This window comes from Lissotriton helveticus, chromosome 12, assembly GCF_964261635.1.
Source record: "Lissotriton helveticus chromosome 12, aLisHel1.1, whole genome shotgun sequence".
Classification (NCBI taxonomy): domain Eukaryota; kingdom Metazoa; phylum Chordata; class Amphibia; order Caudata; family Salamandridae; genus Lissotriton; species Lissotriton helveticus.
In genome coordinates, this window is record NC_136073.1 from 136,932,841 (window position 1) to 136,950,544 (window position 17,704).

The following is a 17,704-nucleotide window of genomic DNA, read 5'->3' on the forward strand; positions in this document are numbered from 1 at the left end:
GCATTATGTAAGATCGAATAAACTGGCTTTTGGGGAGCAAGTTCGGCCAGTTTCCTAGTAAGTTACAAGCTACTAGGTTTCTTTAAAGAAGCAGATAACGTGGGGTGGTGGGCTGTGATAGTTGAATGCCCCATGTTTGAAATATGTCCGATCTCCCTAGTATTAGTTGCACTATCCCAGGGGTTTCCCAAGTAGTCAGTGTTTGTTCATTTATTATATCCTTGGATCCTCTTAGAAATTGAACCCGTTCTAGATCAGTAGTTTTAATGTCACTTAGTTCCTTAATTTCGGCCATGAGTTTCAAGATGTTGTTCCTACTCAGTATGTCATGACAACCTTGTGTCTTATACTCCGGAGTCCAAATAATTTGATGACTGTCGTCACCAGGCTTAGAAGAGTCTGTCCTTGGCTTTTCTTCTTCCTCCTGATTTGGTTGAATAATTACCTTATTCATTATGAAGAAGCTTAATTTACTCTGAATCAAATTACTCTGATTTTCTAATGTTGGTCTTTTATAATGACGTTGGGGATTGTCTACAATGTCTTGTACTCCCGTTTCTAGCGCTATTTGTGGTGCAGTTGCAGTCATTACATTTTCCCAGCATCTTTGCGATGTTCCGTATGTGATTGGCTGAATGTATGGTCTTATACTCCGTTTATGCCAGCTGAATAATTTGCAATTTGCGAGATTTGAGGTTTTGATATTGTTATTGTGTCAGTTGGTTTTATGTGCCCTTCCATGTTGTTATTTACCAGGATTGTGGCCAGATCTTGGGGTGGCATGCTTTTCCGAATAGCTTTGGACTGCGTGATCTCTTCTGGATGAGGAGCACTGTTTCTTTCCCAGTTCTCAGTATGTTGGAGTTTTTATCATAGGTAGTAATAAGTGAATAGTTCACTTTTAACAGGACATTCTGCTGATTTTCCGTCATATATAGGGGGCTTATCGCGCTTCCTGGTATTTCGGAGCCCTTGGGTTCCTTTTTGGTCATCAGGTTTACATTAGTGAACGTATCGGCTCTTTCTGTTGCTTCCGGACTAATTCCCCTAATGCAGTCCTCTTTTCTTATTCTTGCGTTCAAATTTGAAGAAATGGGATATATTCTAATGCCTGACTGTGAGTCTGCTTCAGATTTTTTGTTCCTGGCTTTCCGTTCTTTTATCCTTTGTCTCTTAGTTAGTTTTTGCTTTATTGGTTCTGAGATGGTTGCCTCAGTCGTAACTTTTTCGCTGGTTTCATCGCTAATTATAGCGTTACCGGGCCTGGGGAGTTTCTCTTTATTAAGATGCCCTATGGAAGGCTCATTGTCAGTTGGAAGTTGATGCTCGATTTTAAGAGTGCCCAATCGATCTGAGTCTGTTTCAGGGTTAATAAAGCGTTTGTTTAAAGTGAGTATCTGTTCTAAAACAGTTGGTAGAATACTCAATTTGTCGAGAATTGGTCCGCAAGAGCAGGTTGGTTGGAGTTCAAGGGTACTTGCTTGAGCTCTTTTAATTAAGTTGTTCAGATTATCTAATTTCGTATTTATCCCTGCTATATAGGATGCAAATACATTCATTAGGTCGATTTGGATGTCCAGTTTATCAGATTGCTTTATTAAAGTTGTCGTAGATGTTTGTAATGCTTGTAAGAGGGGAGCAACAAAATCCGGAGGCCCTACATCCTTGCGGGAATGTATCTTGGCCTCATTATTTGTTGATTTGTTATGCCTCACGTTTACTGCTGGTAAATAGGTTTCGGTGAGATCCGTTGGCCTGTGTTGAATCTCTTTGTAGCACGAACCAGCTGATTGTTGGTCCTCTTCATTGCTTCACTTTTCAGCTGCCGCGGCTGCCTTATCTTGGACTGAGTTTGTATCAGCCAGTGGATCTTTCTTGTTGCTTTTGTCTAATGAGTGGCTAGGGTTAGGCCATAGGTGGGATAGCTTGTCAAAGCTTGAATGCAAAAGTTGTGTGTGATTTTGTTGGGCTTTATTCGTTACTTCCGGACTTGGACTTGAACTTGAATGCATGGATTAGTTTACACTGGTGAAACACCTGAAAACGAGTGAGGCCACTTTTGCTCAGGCCCCCTGTCCCGCTCAATATGCATATATTAAAGGTACGGCCCAGCGAGAGAAAGGGAGTGACACCTCTGCCGTTGATAAAAGGAAGGTAACGGACACCCATATAACTCCCAAAATGCCACTCAGGCACCCACTGGGCCACTGGCGGCATCGAACAATGAAAAAAACGCCCAAAACGGCCCCCCAGGCTGCTTAAATAAAGCAGCCCACTGCTGGGATTAGGATACCGTCCCCTCGGGAATTGCCAGAGTGCTCATGTTACCAATCTGATGCTGTTACCTCCCAGTGTAGCTGAAGCATTTCAGCTTTATAAATTTAACCCCATCCTGGGAGAATTAGGTCTTCCCAGAAAGGAGATAACGTTTTTTTTAAACTACACAAGCAGACGGGCAACGCCTACCAGGCTAAAAGAAGAATACCAGCCATGTTTTTAAACAGCCTGCAAATTGCTTGAATTGACACTAAATACGGTTATAAATAAAGAAATATATATTCATTAGTAATGTGACTTTTCTATCTTTGTTCCCTTTTATTATCAGTCATAGATCATTCAGGCTGTCCTAGAACACAATTAAAAGTGCTTTCTATTTATATTTGCTGTTCGATGTATACACAGACAAGTGCTTACAATACAGCTTTAGGTGACTGCTTATATTTGTACCGCCTGGGACATCAAAATAATGAGTTGGCAACACTAATCATAAAACTGGAAGTTTGTTGCAAGATCAGTACATTTATTTCCTCCACCCTCAATCCCTGGTTAAAGCTATAATATCAATACTTTAACATATCTGAAATCCTACGCTGCCGTCAATAACATGCTGAGTTACTTCAAGTGTCTGGGAATGCACCATGCATTCAGATAACTCACTCCTCATTCTCGCCCATCACTTTCATGCTCATCCTGCACTCACAGCGATCACAATGCACTCACATTGATCACCATGCACTCACACTGATCACCCGCTCACCCAGCACTCACAGTGATTACTTTGCACTCACAATGCACTTACGCTGTTCACCCTTTACCTTACCCTGCTGTCACACATGCACTCTGCTCCACCTGCACTCAAAGGACACTTCACTCACCTGTCCCGCTCACTGCTCCATCTGCAATGTCACACACACAAGTCCATCACTACCATCCATTAATTTGTCCCACTCTGCACTTACATCCGCACCCAAAATCATATGGTCACCTCACTCACCCTGCAGTCACTCCTCTTACCCTTCTCTCAAGCTGTTGCATGGCTCACAGTGCACTCACATGGGCACTTCTGCCACTCACACAGCGCAGAAGTTTAATGTGCCTGCTACAAAGAACGTGTACCATGCACATCAAAGAACTGAGTGTGAGTAAACAATGAGTATAGCTATAAAAAAAAAAAAATATTTGCCAGATAGGTGCTATAGAGAGATGAGGTGTATTGTTAGGAGGAGGAGCCAGCTCCATCATGGCCGCTCGGAGCTGTTGCTCTGTGGCTAACCCTCTTTCCATCCTCCTGAGTGGCGTTCCGCCTCACTGTTTTTCCACCTAGGGCAGCGATTCCACCACTGGAGTGTGGGTGGATCACCTGGAGTTGGATTTCGCCCTGCTCCGATTGAGCATTGCGGAGATCTCGGCGGTGACGTCCCCGGCTGTTGTGATACTGGGATGGCACCCATGGAGCTGTGAGAATGTGCCCAGTGCCAAAGGAGGTGCACCGCAATGCCGACGAACCTCGCTCTATCCTGCAAACAGGAGTGGCTGCTGTGATCTGCGGTCTGGTCGTGACACCTTGGACAGCTGATTGGGACGAAATCAGACATCGGTCTGTGGGAAACTCCAGCTCGAGATGACGGGACCCAAGAGCAACAGAGTTTCCTCAAGATGGTGCTGCGGACTCTCGAGGTTGCCGGATGAGAGCTGTAATCTGCGGCATCCCCCCTGTGTCACCCATGAGGAAACCGAGGTGACTGGAGGCAGACTGTCCTTTCAGCAGGATCGGTGGAGAGCTGAGAGAGTGACTATTGGCAATGCCACAGGTGGCCCTCGGGAGCCGCATGGGTGGCGAGGTGTGTTCCGGAGGCACTTCATGACATTCTGTGGGAGCCTGGAGACGGTGAGTGAAGGGGCAGCCAGGATTACCCTCAATACCCTTGGGAAGCCAGGGGAGCGGAGAGAATATTTAAACATGGCACCCACCGCTTTCACCCTTGAGCGCAACTTTTGGACTCGGACCATTTAGCACCCCGCCATTTTGGGACCATCTCCTAAAGACACTCTTGCCCTATCCGCCATGTTAGCAACCTTGGTCCGTACCTCCGGTTTCGCGGGCCTCTAGCTGGGCGACCTTTCGATCGTCTATCTTCTCCTCAGATCTACTCCTCATTTGTGAATATTGCTGATGGCCCTGATCCCATCACTCATCACCCCCTCCCTCTACCCTCTCTCACTCTCTTTCTACCTCCCCTATTCTCTTCCTCTCTCCCCTGAATTTCTCTCCCCTTGCCTACTTTTTCCCTAAGCCTGAGCCATGCTTCTGTAACTCATAAATACATAAATATATATATGTAAATATGTAAGATACAATTGTCCAAGTCTAATCGATGTTAAAATGTAATCCTGCGTGAATTTATTATTTGTATATATAGAACTCTAACCACTAGTATATGTAGTAGACCTTTGTACTTACTACCATTCCTATGTGATTTTGAGTTTTTCTGTTTGTATCTTTTCCTTGAGTGACTTTAAAACTTGTACATTTGCAATGTTCTTCTGTTTGTATCTTTTCCTTGAATGACTTTAAAATGTGTACATTTGCAATGTTTTCTGTTTGTATCGTCTATGTAACTCATGCAATCCAAATTCCTTATGTAATGCAGCTGGTTCTTTTGTAAAGCGCTCTGACACCTTCGGGTAATGTTTGCGCTATAAAAAAATCACATTAAATAAATAAATAAATACATGAATACATAAATTGTTGGTGAGTGGTAGTGAGGAAATTCATGGAGAAGGAGGAAATAGGGGAGTGGGTACCAAAAAAGACATGCACTGTGTGCGACCAGTGCTAGGACCAGCCCTGGCTGGGAGTGTTAGCCCCCACCTGAAGTTCGGGTCTAGTTGCACCCCTGTACTCAAGTAGGGGCATGTCCTGCCCCATCAAGGTTTTTGTCCTAAATTACAAAAGTACACATTTACATGCTCTGCAATTCAGCCTTTCAGGGGGCCCCTTGATAGAGACAGCTCTGTTTTTTGCCCTGATGGCCTAAAATAATTCCTAAACAGATTCTTGTAAATACCGTTTTGTTTCATTTCTTTTTTATGTGATTAATGTGAGAGAGTCTATTACTATTTGCATAGAATTGTGCTTGTTTCATGCAACAACCATAAAAAAGTTTATTTTAGATCAAAACGGGTCCTCACATATGAGAAATTGGAGGATATCACAGATATTATTCTCTGTAAAATTAGTGGGCTGCTGCTTTGTTACAACAGTGAAAACACACATCACTATCTATGAATATTAACGCGGTTTTGTTGGCCCGTACTGGGGTGGGGCTACAGAAGCTCTTGGACGATTTTGGGGTATTTATGTCATCCCTGGATCTACAGATCCATAACAAAAAATCGCATGTTATGATCGCAGGGAAACGTCTAAAAAGCATAAAGGCGAAAAAGTTTCTATGCAGTGGCGAAGAAATCACCGGGGTCCCGGTTTTTACCTACCTGGGTGTTTTGTTCGATGAAAGGGGCACATGGAGGCCACAATTAAATGCAAAAGGCCTAGCTGTCACCAGATCAAATTCTGCTCCACTGAGTTTTTCAAAACGTTTAGGATCGCGCCCAGTAGAAGCACTGCTGACAGTTTACAAGTCGAAAAGCCTTTCAATAGCTAGGTATAGTGCTTCCCTATGGGGCTATCTACCACAAGACAAACTTCAGGTGGTGGAAAATAAGTTCCTTAGATCCTTGCTTGTGGTTCCCCAATCAACCCCAGTACTCTCAGACCACACAGAGTTGGGCCTCGGCTTCATCAGTGACCAATTACAGCTTGCACCTCTGATCTGTTGGGCCAAGACTTGGCTGAATTCAGAAATCAGTCTAAACCATTCCATTCTCATTGATTGTTTGGCACTGGATAAAGCCAACAAAATCCCTTGGTTGGCCTACATTAAAAATATGTTCTGTAAACTGGGCAGGCCTGAACTATATTTCACCCCGAGCATCATCAAGAGAGGTGATGTATAATGGATTAAGAATAATTTCTTGGGTCGCAGGGAGATGGAACGGGAGGAAGTAGAGCTCCAAAAACCGGGAGTAAGAGCTAATTATATACTTCAGACTACCCCGAAATTGGAACCCTACCTGATTATTGTGACTCGGCCCTTCCACCGTAATCTCCTTGTGAGATTTAGACTTAATATCATCCAATATTCCTTGAGGAATTATCCAATATGGGGAAAGTCAGTTCCATCTATTCCCTGTAGCTGTGATAATTTCTCTGAACAGACACTGATGCACTTTATTATGTTTTGTGGCCATTATGAGGAATGTAGAAAACAATTTCTATTTTGAGAGAAGCAGGGTTCATACAAGTCCGTCCCGCTCTCCGTTATCTACAGCTCCTGAGTAGCATCAGAGTAATATTTGGGGTCGCAAGTTTTTTGGTTGCTGCTATGCGTATTAAGTCTAAAAAACTGAAGCCAAATGCTCCATGATATGTGATCATAATTATTAACCATTAGTTGTACCGATGAATTGCACTATTCCATGTAAATATATGAAATTGTTCTCTTAAATGCTTTTTAAACCAAATTGTTTTATATGAACCGTTTTTAACATATGAATTGTGATGGAATTGCTTTTATGATTTTAATTAATCGAATAAAGCTTGTATTGACTTGACTTGACTTGAGATGTAAACACTTTTAGAATTTCGACCATAGTGCCTGTGCACCATTAGTAGCCTGGCTAAAGAGGGTATGGCGGAGCTGAAAGTGAATCATTTACACTCAAAGCAGTTCTGAACAGGGGCCCCAAAATAGTTTTGGCACAGGTCACACAAAATCCTTAATATGTCCCTGCCACCACAAAGTCTGTCAGACAACATTGTTCTGAAGTAAAATAGGCAACAACATTAATTTATTATTAGTTCTATTCTTTTTTAAACATAAGCCAGACGTGTACTAAATTGCCACTGCTTCAGGCAAGCAACTTATCGTACCTCTAAGGAATTCTTAATTAGGTGTTCTTTCAGCTCCCTCTCTGTGATTTTCACCTTTGTCTTCGGATCCATAACTTGTTGGTGGGCAATTATCCGATCATAATGCTGCCTAAAGTGTTTGTTAATGATTTCTATTGAAGAATTGTTTCTCGTATATGAGCTCTGAGCTAGGGAGTGCTTTAAAAATCTGATAACACTGTCTCCCTTATAGTTACTGTTTTGGCTGAAAATGTCTGCAGAATATTCAGCATTGAGAGAAACTGCGATGAAAACTCTCTTGCCATTCAGCTCGTCCTATTTATGTGAGAATGGGTTCTCAGCACTTGTGGTATTAAAGACTATGTACCCAGGGTTCAAGACTGGATGTGGAGCACAACCTAAGCATGGCAGTAGCAAAAATCCATCCACAGATTGACTGTCTCTGTGGCACAAAACAAGCTCACTCGTCACATTTATGTTGCTGGTGTCATTATCAATCTATTCCATGTGTAAAGCAAAGCATTCCAGTTAAAATAATTTGTGCACGTTTTATCCTAGAAACTTTTGTTGTGAGCTGTGTATTACGCCTCTGTCATTTCACCACACCCGCTCACAAACCTGCAGTTTACTAAACACTTTTATTGTGTTGAACATTATTTGACAGATATGGCACGGGTTATGCGCATGGCTGTCGATTATGTAGTGTTCCAGATTCCAGAAATTTCTGTCAGGTGGTGGAGGGGGGGGGCCAACATAAAAAAAATTCAGCTGGGTGGGCTCAACCTACAAAAGTTTGAAGTCCTCTGATATAGGGTGACAAAAATAATTATAACACTTTTTTAATTATAACTTTTTAACATGCTGCATAACATTCACAATGCTCTACAACACAGATTAAAGACATTAACCGCATGCGTGCGGGCGGAATTCCGCTCGCACGCTGAGATTTTGTAAAGCGCATGTTACATGACGAGCTGGGCTCGTCATGAGCGTGCGAGGAGGCTACCTCATGACGAGCCCAGCTCGTCATGAGCGTGGAAGGGGTTAACAAAAGCCAGTAGCTCTGTATAAACACTTATAAGGCCCCAAAGGCAAGACCTATTGGCTATGCTAATGCTTGTTTTATATTGTTTCATACTGTAGATCTGCCCTGTACAAATGCTGCACATATATGCACAGAAACCTTTTTCTAAGCTTTATTATGCGCTCAGGCTAAACTGTAATTAATGACACATCCCCATTGAAAGGTAAGCATTCATCTCTCAAATATGCTTCCCGTTGTTAATAGCCTGGACAGAGACGGTCGTCCCATTAAGTGCATCCCAGCGCCCCGAAGAAGTGCTAGAAATGTCCTAGTAGACAGTACAGCAGTCCTGGTAAAAAGCGTCAGTCCTGCTCTGAAGTGCCAGTCCTGCTGAGAAGGGTCAGTCCTGCTGAGAAATGCCAGTCCTGCTGAGAAGAGTCAGTCCTGCTGAGAAGTGCCAGTCCTGCTGAAAATCATCAGTCCTGCTGAAAAGTGTCACTCTTGCTGAGAACCGTCAGTCCTGCTAAGAAGTGCCAGTCCTGCTGAGACGCTTCAGTCCTGCTGAGAAGCGTCAGTTCTGCTGGGAAGCATTAGTCCTGCTCTGCTGGTGATATGAGGAGTTTGTGATTAAATTTCCCGCTCGCCCTGACCACCGGCCGCGCCTCCCGCACCCTCAATGGTGAGTTTATTGTTCCAGATTTCATCATTGATGCCCCTTTCAAGAGCTTTAACCCTCAGCTGGTCCTCTGGACTCTCTTCTTCCAAGTTCCTGTATTCTGCTTTGCCCATTTGGATATATTTATTGGTTTTGGCACTTGTCAATCAATCAATCAATCAATCAAGGACATTTATAGAGCGCACTACTTACCCGGAGGGTCTCAAGGCGCTTGGGGGGGGGGGGGGGTGCTGCTACTGCTCGAACAGCCAGGTCTTGAGCTTCTTCCTGAAGGAGAGGTGGTCTTGGGTCAGGCGCAGGTCGGTCGGGAGGGAGTTCCAGGTCTTGGCGGCCAGGTGGGAGAAGGACCTTCCTCCTGTTGTCGTTCTTCGTATGCGGGGGACGGCGGCGAGGGCGTGACTGGCTGATCGGAGGTGGCGTTTGGGAGCGTAGAAGTTGATGCGGTTGTTGAGGTAGCTCGGGCCTTGATCGTGTAGGGCTTTGTGTGCGTGGGTGAGGAGACGGAAGGTGATTCTCTTGTTGACGGGGAGCCAGTGCAGGTCTCTCAGATGTCCGGAGATGTGGCTGCGTCGGGGGATGTCGAGGATGAGTCTGGCTGAGGCGTTCTGGATCCACTGGAGTCTCTTCTGGAGCTTGGCGGTGGTTCCGGCGTAGAGGGCGTTGCCGTAGTCCAGTCGGCTGGTGACGAGGGCCTGGGTGACCGTCTTCCTGGTCTCGGTGGGGATCCACCGGAAGATCTTCCGTAGCATGCGCAGGATGTTGAAGCATGACGAGGAGACGGCGTTGACTTGTCTGGTCATGGAGAGGGAGGAGTCCAGGATGAAGCCCAGGTTGCGTGCGTGGTCTGTCGGTGTGGGTGCGGTGCCCAGGGCGGGGGGCCACCAGGAGTTGTCCCAGGCGGAGGGCGAGGAGCCCAGGATGAGGACTTCCGTCTTGTCTGAGTTCAGTTTCAGGCGGCTGGTCGTCATCCACTCGGCTACATCTTTCATCCCTTCGTGAAGGTTGGCTCTGGAAGCGGCGGGGTCGTTGGTCAGTGAGAGGATCAGCTGGGTGTCATCGGCGTAGGAGATGATGTTCAGGTTGTGTTGGCGTGCGATGGGCGCGAGGGGGCTCATGTAGACGTTGAAGAGGGTGGGGCTCAGCGAGGATCCTTGAGGGACGCCGCAGATGACTTCGGTGGCCTCTGACTTGTACGGTGGTAGACGGACTCTCTGTGTTCTTCCGTCGAGGAAGGAGACGATCCATTCCAGTGCCTTCTCCTGAATTCCGACGTTGCTGAGGCGCTGCACTAGGGTGCGGTGGCAGACAGTGTCGAATGCCGCGGAGAGGTCTAGGAGGATGAGGGCCGCTGTTTCTCCGTTGTCCATCAGGGCTCGGATATCATCGGTGGCAGCGATGAGGGCGGTCTCGGTGCTGTGGTTGGCTCGGAAGCCAGACTGTGAGGGGTCGAGGGATCCATTCGTCTCGAGGAAGGCGGCCAGCTGTTTGTTGACGGTCTTCTCGATGACTTTGGCTGGAAACGGGAGGAGCGAGATGGGGCGGTAGTTCTTGAGTTCGGTGGGGTCCGCTGTTGGTTTCTTTAGTAGAGCGCTGAGTTCGGCGTGCTTCCAGCTCTCCGGGAAGGTGGCGGTGTCGAAGGAGGTGTTGACGATGTCCCGCAGGTGGGGTGCGATGACAGCGTCGGCCTTGTTGAAGACGTGGTGAGGGCAGGGGTCGGTCGGAGATCCGGAGTGGATGGAGTTCATTATGCGGACGGTGTCATCGGTGCTGATCGGAGTCCAGGCGCGTAGGGTGGTGGTGGGCGGCGTTGCTGCGGTCGTTGTGTGCGATGGTTGAATGCTGAAGCTGTTGTGTATGTCCGCGATCTTGTTGTGGAAGTAGGAGGCGAGGGAGTTGCAGAGGTCTTGCGATGGGGTGATGTCGTTGTTTCCGGCGTTGGGGTTGGAGAGCTCTTTCACGATGTTGAAGAGTTCCTTGCAGTTGTGTGCGTTGTTGTCCAGTCGGTCCTTGAATGCAGTTTTCTTGGTGGCGCGGATCAGTTGGTGGTGCTTCCGGGTGGCAAGCTTTAGGGTGGTCATGTTGTCCGGTGTTGGTTCCCTTCTCCAGACTTTCTCGAGGGCTCTGCAGTTCTTCTTGGAGCTCTTGAGTTCGTCGGTGAACCATGGGGCTTTCTTGCTGCCGGGTCTGCTGGGCGGGGTCCTCAGAGGGGCGAGTTCGTCCGCGCAGTTGCTGATCCACTTCGTTAGGTTGTCGGCGGCCTGGCTGGGGTTCGCTGAGCTGGCGGGAGGGTGCTGACTCAGGGAAGCGGCGAGCTGGTCGGCTGTGATCTTGTTCCAGCTTCTTCGGGCAACCTGTTGCTGGTGGTGGTGGGTCGTCGTTCTTCTGAAGGTGAAGTGGACGCAGCTGTGGTCCGTCCACTTGTCTCTGTTTAGTTCAGAAGTCATTGTCTTTTCATCACCTGCTGATGTCAGTTCTGCCACTTCTCATTATTTCAGGCATGGGTTGTATTGTGCAGCATCTTTGTTTCTGCCAGGTTCAGGTACAGTCAGGATGGTTTAGTGTTGACTACATCTAATGATTCAGCATTTGCAATGGCCAAGGTTTATCATCTTCTGTGTGTCTGTGAAGCATCAGTGGATCACAGACTGAACCTGTTACATACTACATGTGAGCTTCATAGCTGCTCTCTTCATATGAAGCATGGGTGCTCTATGGTAACTGCCTCTGCTCTTGTTAGCCTCAAGCATAGACAAGGGTTAAAAACAAACAATAAATATTGTATCCACTTACACGTTGTCGACTATGTTACTGCAATTCCACATAAAACAGCATCAGAGCATTGGTGGTTCAGTGGTAGAATTCTCGCCTGCCACGCGGAAGGCCCGGGTTCGATTCCCGGCCAATGCAGCGAAACTTTTCTTGCATTTTGGAGTAATTATTTATTTATAAATTTCCTAAGTAGTGGGAATTGTCTTAGAACTTTAAGATAAAGTTGGGCTATACGATTTTGAAATATTGTATCCAGGTTTGCTGTTTATTTGAAAGGGTTATCAGCAGCCAGGAATAATCCCCTCAAATCAGCTTTCGTAGCTGTTTCCAAAATTCCAAGCTCCGCCACGTGTCTGGTTTTAATGCGTACAAAGCACAGTGCAGCACATCGCTTATTTTCTTCTCCTGCACCCCGTCTCTTACTGAGACGATTAAACTCATTTTAGTAAGAAAACTAGGAAGGTTTGTGTAAATGCGGGATGACTCCGCAAACGCGCTCAGACTGAGAGAGGACCCAAAACACTGAACCTGCGAGAGACCTCACTCGAGCTTTGAATGGAAATATAGACGCGCAGATAAGTACTCATTCTCCCAGAGTACCTGTCTGCTACCGAGGAGTGGTGGCACGCTCCCGTTAAGGTCATTGTAGCAGTGCTGAGAAGTGCTGTACTTTCCCATTAAAGCCACTGGAGCAATGGTGGGAAGTGCTGGTTCTCTCGCATTAAAGTCACTGGAGCAGTGCTGGGAAGTGCTGGTACTCTCAAATTAAAGTCACTGGAGCAGTGGTGAGAAGTGCTGTACTTTCCCATTAAAGTCACTGAAGCAGTGCTGGTAAGTGCTGTACTTTCCCATTAAAGCCACTGGAGCAATGGTGGGAAGTGCTGGTTCTCTCGCATTAAAGTCACTGGAGCAGTGCTGGGAAGTGCTGGTACTCTCAAATTAAAGTCACTGGAGCAGTGGTGAGAAGTGCTGGTACTATCCAATTAAAAGCACTGGAGCAGTGGTGAGAAGTGCTGTACTTTCCCATTAAAGTCACTGAAGCAGTGCTGGGAAGTGCTGGTACTATCCAATTGAAAGCACTGGGGTGGTGATGAGAAGTGATGTACTATCCCATTTAAAGCACCAGAGCAGTGCTAAGAAGTGCTGGTACTCTCCCATTTAAAGCACCAGAGCAGTCCTGAGAAATGCTAGTATTATCCAATTAAAAGCACCAGGGCAGTGCGGAGAAGTGCTAGTATTATCCAATTAAAAGCACTTGAGGGTTGCCGAGAAGTGATGTACTCTCCTATTAAAAGCACTGGAGCGGTACTGAGAAGTGCTGTACTATCCAATTAAAAGTGCTGGAGTGGTGCTGAGAAGTGCTGTACTATCCAATTAAAAGCACTTTGCTGTACTTTCGTATTAAACGCACTTGAGTGATGCTGAGAAGTGCTGTACTCTCCATTAAAAGCACTGAAGCAGTACTAAGAAGTGCTGTACTTTCCAACTAAAAGCACTGGAGCAGTGCTGAGAAGTGCTGGTACTCGCCCATTAAAAGCACCGAAGCAGTGCTAAGAAGTGCCAGTAATCTCCAATTAAAAGCATTGAAGCATCGCTGAGTAGTGCTGGTACTATCCAATTAAAAGCACTGGAGCAGTGCTGAGAAGTGCTGGTACTCGCCCATTAAAATCACCGAAGCAGTGCTAAGAAGTGCCAGTAATCTCCAATTAAAAGCATTGAAGCATCGCTGAGTAGTGCTGGTACTATCCAATTAAAAGCACTAGAGCAGTGCTGAGGAGGGCTGGAACTATCCCTTCCAAATTAAAGAAGTGCTGGTACTGAGTACCCAATAGTAACTCCCCACTTTAAGCGCTGAATCTTGCTGTCAAGATTTACGTCTCCCTCTCATGCACCTTGACAGAACACACTTTTCTATCCATCTTTCTAGCTTCAATCTTTTCACCTATCTGTCTACCTACCCCACTACTCTCTGATTTTCGTCCTATACCCCTAGCTCTCAGTCATTTAGTATCTTTTTCCACATCTCTATCCGTCCATAAGGTCTGAAAGTAGGGTGGGGGCAACATGACTTTCTTTCAGCACCAAACTCAAAATATCCCTGTTGGAGTACAGAATTCGAATGATCAATAAAGATGACTTTCATTTTTGTTTTTATCTTGTCACATATGCGATGCGTTCAAAGACAAAAGTCCAATGTAAGGCTGTGTCTTTTGACAAATTGCTGCTTATTCTTTTACAATGGAGTTTGGTGTTTACTTTTCTTTCTCTGACTTCAATCTTGTAAGATTGTGTAAAGTGAAATTGTTCCAGCAACATTAGGAGGCAGGAAGTAACACCATATCAGCCCCAAGCACTTGCTGTTTTCTATTCTGTCTTCTGTATGAAGGTTTGCTGCTGTTTTCAGTAACAGGCAACAAAAGGCCTTCTTCAGCACCCGTTGGAGACTTGCCTCTTTGGTTTTTGACTTGTTAGAGGGATTTGGTAGCCATGCTTCAGCCAGCGTTTATACCCATAAGTATTTTCATGCACTCACAGCAAACCTGCTTGAGAGGCTCATTGTGGGTCACATAGGAATATGCTGATTGCCAAGTATGCTTATATTCTAACTATCCATTACAAACAAACTAATGGGGTAACCCACGATAGGCCAAAGGACATGAGTATAATGTGAGTGGTCCAAATGGCACTTCTTAATTAACAACAAATGCTGTGCACCTGAAATGTATTGGGTCTGTTACTACTCAATTTAGACAAAAGAGTAAATATATATTTTCATATAAACCAGAGAGAAAACAAAAAACGTTTTTAGAGGGGGGGGAGCAATCACCTTTATCTTTTCGTTTTGAATAATAAATCAATAATTCATATAAATACAAACAACATTACAATCGAAGGTACATAGAAGAGTGCTCATATGCAGAGTGAATAAGAGAAAGAACAATCTGGAGAGAATGGGGAGGGAATCATTTATATAATCTTTCACTGGGTCATTACTAATTTGTATATGTCTGGGACCAAACTCATGTGGCATGGTGTGAAGTACTTCATCAGTAAATCCAAGAGATGAGGTGATGTAGATAAGAAACAAGTGTAATTCACTAAGGAAACTCCAGCCACCAGTGCAGAGAGCAATCAGAACACACTGCCACTCTGACAAAACTTTTAACTATATACATTCTACATGGAATTCTCTTCAGCAGCAGAGAACAAAGTAGAAATAATCAGAGGGCAAAACTGTTCGAAGAGATTGAGAACAAGAGAGGTGCAACATAGAGATTGGGAGATTAAGCATACCACAGATCTTACCCCCATATTTTACCACCCCAAAGGGACACTACTCTTTCTTTACATTTACCAAGCAATTGAAAATCCAAATGCAACCATCTTCTAATTTAGCCGCCCCCGAAACACTTTGGTCACCACAAGTGTTCTGCTGTACTTGGAAATATCTTGAATTCTTTCAGTTAATTTGATTTTTACCTGATCGCTAACATTTACTAGAAACGGCTTCACAGCATGGCAATCATCATACACCATTTTCCTCTCATTTTGAATATGCCACTCTTTCTCTTGTGACATTTTCACAAGCATGTCAATGGCAACTAACACATACTTGGAATGACTACCCACATTAAAGCATGTCAATGGCAACTAATACATACTTGGAATGACTACCCACATTAATGGATTCAATAATATCCAGAGTAATCTCCTCCCACACTTCAGTAGGAAGATCTCTGCAAATCATAGGGGAAGCTCTGTTAGAATTGAAATATTACTGCCATATTGCCTATGCTTTGTTCTGTGTTAAGTTAGCATTCATGGCACCATTTTTTTTTCAGTCCCCATTTTGTATCATGATCGTAACTTGTTGCTGCTTCCGTTTGTAAAAGCTGTGCCAAAGCATTTATGTCTCTAAAGTTAGGCCTCACTGAAAGCATGAGAAAGTCACTACTCGAGCTGTGGGTAAAGACTGTTCCCTGTGGAAAGTTACTGGGTGGGCTGTTCATGTCTAGTTGTGGAATGTATAATTGTTATCTTTATGCTTGTGAGAGTGAGTCCCTCGGTAGTCATCGTAGGAGGTTGGTCAGACTGGGCTCTGCTGCAGCGCAATACTAATAAATAACTTGGTTTGTATTCTCTACTGTCTGACCAACTCTTCCTTTGTGTGGAAGGCTGAGAGGTGGTCACGAATCACCCGGATGGCCCTAATCGGGTCACTTCCTTCAGTTGGCGCCCAAACAGGGACCCCATCGGGTGACAAATCTTTTCCCGCAAAAGGGTGTGGAGGACGGGGCCATATCGGGTCGGATGGACAGATCGGGGATCCCTGTGATCCAGTGGCATACCAAAAACAGATAACCCGATACCAGATACTCACCTGGGCCCATAAGCACACACAATTGAGTATACTGCTGGAGTCAAGGTTTATGATTTTTCCACTCTTCCAGATTGATTATTCCTTACTCTTAGTCAACCTTTCACTTATCAAAAAGTTCTTTCCTCCTGCCGATGGACCATTAGTTGAACTAGTTGATGGTGAAAATCTACTTAAGTTTAACTTTTATCTCTTAAAATAAATAACCACAGACTCAGGTAAGTTTTAAGTCGTTATCTAAATTAATTGCATGTGAACCACTGCAAAGTACAGTACAGTCACCATCACTCATAGGAGAGAAGATTTAATTAATCAAATCATGAACATATACTTCAGACTTGCAATGACATGCTCAGAGAGGAGAGGACAGAGAGAAAAGAACATCTACAAATTCACAAAAATAGAAATACCTAGGATGGTGTGAAGACCAACACTCTGACCAAAGGGCTGGAAGGGGTCCCCCGGGAGTGTGAGTCACCTTCCCATCTTTCACCCTCATGGGAATCCCCATATTTCCTTAGACCATTAAGCAGCAATTAAGGCAGGCTACGAGGTCTAGCCGCACAACTCCACCCTCATCTGTTCCGAGCATCAATAAAACTCATGGTCCTCACTGGCTCATTTCTTCAAAAAGCCCCGCCTGTTCCGCAGTACATGGCCAAATAGGAGCCCTGGGGCATAAGAATACACAGCAGAGAGGCGCAGCAAAAGCGTACTGGGCCATAACCCAGAGGTCGATTGATCAAAACCATCCTCTGCTAATATGATTTTACTTCATGTGATTTTATTTTAATTAATTGTCATTTAAGGATTTGAGCTCTTTGTTGTTTTTTTCTTTGTGTAAACTATTCTGGCTGCAGCGTTCTGGATGGTCTGGAGTCTGTGGAGGAGTTTTTGTTGATTCCGGCATAGAGTGTGTTGCCGTAGTCTAGTCTGCTGGTGACGAGTTTGTGAGTGACAGGTTCCTGGGGTCAATGGGGATTAACTTGAATGTCTTGCTTAGTGTGCGGCGGGTGTTGAAGCATGCAGAGGAGACGGAGTTGATCTGGCAATTCATGGTGAGTGACGAGTCTAGTATGATGCTGAGGTTACATGCGTGGTCTATTGGGGTGGGTGGATTTCCGAGGGTGGATAACCATCAGGTGTCATCCCATGTGGAGGGGGTTGAGCCGAGGATGAGGACTTCTGTTTTCTCCAAGTTGAGTTTCAGACAGCAGTTCCTCATCCAGGTTGTGATGTCTTTCATCCTTTCGTGGAAATTGTGCCTGATGATGTTGAGTTCCTTGGTGAGGGAGAGGATGAGCTGAGTGTCATTGTCGTAGGAGACGCTGTTGAGTCCAGGGTTTCTGACGATGGTTGCGAGGGGGATCATGTAGAATTGAATTAGAAGGACAACAGTGTAGGCTTAAATAGCTGCACCACTATAGTATTTCTCATCTATATTAGGTTCGAAATGCTCAACTTTCCACTACCCCACTGCTATAGAAGTTACACTGTGTGAGAAAAAACACTTCTCTTCAAATAATAGAATAATGAAAACTCTTAACAGAAAATTGGACAAACTTGCCAAAGAAATAAGGAAGTACGACAAGTAGTACACATATC

The 17,704-nt window shown here is 45.1% G+C and overlaps 1 non-coding gene across 1 annotated transcript; it reads left to right on the forward strand.

Annotated features, from left to right (window-relative positions):
• Positions 1-11,788: 11,788 nt before the first annotated feature.
• Positions 11,789-11,859, forward strand: TRNAG-GCC (transfer RNA glycine (anticodon GCC)). The gene has a single exon. It is a non-coding gene; the product is annotated as a tRNA-Gly (tRNA).
• Positions 11,860-17,704: the final 5,845 nt, after the last annotated feature.